Source organism: Microtus oregoni, unplaced genomic scaffold, assembly GCF_018167655.1.
Source record: "Microtus oregoni isolate MIOR12 unplaced genomic scaffold, Mior012 000023F_ref0000262, whole genome shotgun sequence".
Lineage (NCBI taxonomy): Eukaryota > Metazoa > Chordata > Mammalia > Rodentia > Cricetidae > Microtus > Microtus oregoni.
The window spans coordinates 701,137-704,401 of NW_024543082.1; positions in this window are offsets into that span (position 1 = coordinate 701,137).

The following is a 3,265-nucleotide window of genomic DNA, read 5'->3' on the forward strand; positions in this document are numbered from 1 at the left end:
CTCTCGCGATATCTAGAGCGGGGCGGGGCGAGAACGAAGCCAACCCTCCGGCCCCGCCCCTTCCCGCCCCGCCCCGCCCGCCGCTCCACTGTGCTCGCCCGGGCGTCCGGGCGCAATCGCTGCGCTGTGAGTGTGTAAATCTTCCGCGAGTCTGGCTGGCTGATTTGCTGGGCGGTCAAGCATTCTCTTCCATCGCCGTATGAGGCCTTGCTACTATTTCTGTTTTATGCCAGAAAACTGAGGCTCATGGGTGACCTCATTCCTCAAAGATAAGAGACGTTAGCTGACTGAACGATGTAGCTCCCTTTTCTATGTAACTTTTGTAATAATTTTATTCTTCCTTTTTCTTTCTTTCTTCCTTCCTTTTTATTTTTAAATTTTTTTTTGAGACAAAAAGTCTTTTTATGTAGACCAGGCTGGTCTCGAACCCATAGAGATCCACCTGCCTCTGTCTCCTGAGTGCTAGGATTAAAGACCTGTGCCACCACGCCCAGTCCTCCATCATAATTTAACTCTTTGTTACAAAATCATGAGCTATCAGTATTGGAATGGTCCTCAGAGACCGATCCTGAAACCACGGAATAGTTACTTTTAAGATATAAACAGCTTGCATTAGAGGTTACCTCTCTCTACCTTTGGAGAAGCTGATGGGCGGAGAGAAGAAATCCTGCCCTTCCATGCAGCCAGTCTGTTGGATATGAAGACCACGAGAAGGCGGGGGCTAGTGGAGGACTGGAGTGGTTGCCTTTGCAACACTAGAAGCGACAAGATGCCAGAAGACAGGGGAGCCATTTGCCACAGATTGAACTCCCTGTGCCCTCAGAGGGAGCTAAATCTCCTGCACCTTAATTTAATTCAGGCCCCCAGTACATTTCTATTGCAAAAGGCTTTTTGGGTGTGAAAATTGTCCCACCTCCTCCACACCATCCAGCTGTTTCCCACCACTGTCTGGAGATCAGATTTCTCAGTGACCTACCATAGGCCAGAGTGGTCTAAGGCACAGGGAAGTGCCACCTCATCAGGTTGGCCCTACCCCGCTGGAACCTTAGAGCCGGCTAGGTGTCTTGTAGGGACTTTGCCCATCCCATGACCTGGTTATCTAGCCACTAGAGAAGCCCAAGCTCCCTCCCTTCCCCCAGCTCTGATTCAGGAAGCCTAGATAGCTGTGGAGGGAGAGGCAAGGCTCTACTTAAGTTTTAAGTGGTAATCTCAGAATGAGACTTCTGCTTCGGCATCTGGGGACAATGCTCGGTCTGCTGTCTTTAGGACTCTGTTCCTGGGAACAGCCTCAGGTTTCCTGACCGGGTTCAGATTTTCCAGGCTGGCCCCTGGCTGAATTTCTGCCAGGGGAAGGCCTCCAAATGGGAAGGAATGCGGCTGGAGATAGTGGAGAGGAAGTGTTCAGGAAGGTGAGAGGGGAAGTGGCTTGGCTGGCCAGAGAGCTAAGTGTGTCCTGGGGTTTCTGAGGCAAAGCCATGACAGCAGTCCTTGGCTGGGGGCCCACCTCTGTTCCCAGTCCAGTGTTTCCTATTGCCCTCCTCCCTCCTGCACTGGGATCTTCCAGCAAATCCTGTGGCAGAGCCTGTCAGCCAGGTCTAAGGCAAGGGCAAGACCGTTGCAGGCCTGGGAGAGCCTAGCTCAGCACTGATAATCCTGTTTTCGAGAGAAGACACAACACTTTTCTTTATGTTCATAATTATTGGGTCATTCGCTTTGTTCCTGCTTGGCCAAATGGAATTTGTGACTAGGCTCATAATTAAGCATCGCCAGACTCGGAGAAAGAAGCTCTCCAATGAACAGGCTACCGCAGCTAGACGCGATGGGTTTTAATACAGTAAGCTAAACGTCGCTGGCCTGGAAAGAGCTCTCTGGGGAGCCCTTGGGAAATCTTCCCCTCATCAAAGCCAGAGTTGTGCTTCATTCTGATCTGTGCTCGATCCCACTAACCGTGAATACAGATGGAAATTCCTAACCCGGAAAGCAGCCTGGGAGTTTGGCTAAAAGATGATGGCATCTGTCCACGTTTCCCTCCTATGTTCGTGCGGTCGACTCTACTCCTCAGAGGAGCCAGATCATCTCCACAGGCCTCCAAACAGGTCTCCCTCCTGGCTCCTCAGGTAGTCCTTGGAGGAGGTCATCTGGACCAAACAGCACAAACACCACATTTGACAGCATCTGGGCTACACTTCCTGCCTGATGGCCATGAGGTGGAATCTTCCGTTCTGGATTCCGTTTCTAGACGCAGCTTTGACGCGTAAGGCAAATCACCAACACCATTTTAGAAAAAATTAGGGCCGGTTCAGTGGGTGTGGTACCGGCTGCCAAACCTGACCTGAGCTTGATCACCAGGACCCATATGGTAAGGAGAGAACCAAACCCCACAAGTTGTCCTCCGACCTCCACACACGTACATACACACTCACACACACAAACATATACACACATACACATACACATAGCACACACACTAAATGAGGTGTAATTTTAAAAAATAAACGTATAGCAGGGTTGTCTGCCAGTCATTTCTGTTCTTGTTTGAAGATTTTATGGTGGCTGCCTGACCCAACGCTGTATAGAGGAGGGGAAGGACTATTCTTTTAAGGCGCCCCATCAGCCTGTGACTGAGTCGGTTGACTTTCTGTCCCTTGGAATGGACCACTCCCCCTGTGAGCAGAATCCTAAATTCCAAAGCTGGAAATGGCTTTCAGTGGCTGGTTCCATCCTGGCTGCCTAGGCCCTCTCCCTCAGGTCCACAAGGGTGCCCCACCCCAACCTCTGAAAACTACCCAGAGGTTATGACTTAATGACCACTGAATCAGGAGTGGCCCTTTGCCAGGAATAGCACAGTGTCCTCTTTCTTCACAGGTAATTCCTCCCTGGGCAGGAAGATCACAGATTTTGCAGGGGCAACATTATCTGATCAAAATACAAAAAGTTTTAGAAAGGGAGCGGGAGCCCCAAAGGGTGCCAGAACAGAGATTAATTACTCCCTGCCTGAGAAGCGGCTTTGATGTGCTGTGAGCCTCTCCTGGTGCTCTTCAAAGACAGAATGCCGCGGAAGCTTGAGAGCAGCCCGGACACAGCATATGCCCTTCTCAGGACACAGCTTTCACGAGCCTCCGCGCACTTCCTGACCCTCTGAGAATGAGCTAAGCCCACAGAATCTGGACAAGTAGTCTCGTTCAAAGCCTGCGAGAGCAAAACCGGAAAGAGGAAGACTAAGCCACGGCGATTTGGGGAGTTGTTAGCAAGAAATGGATCTTAG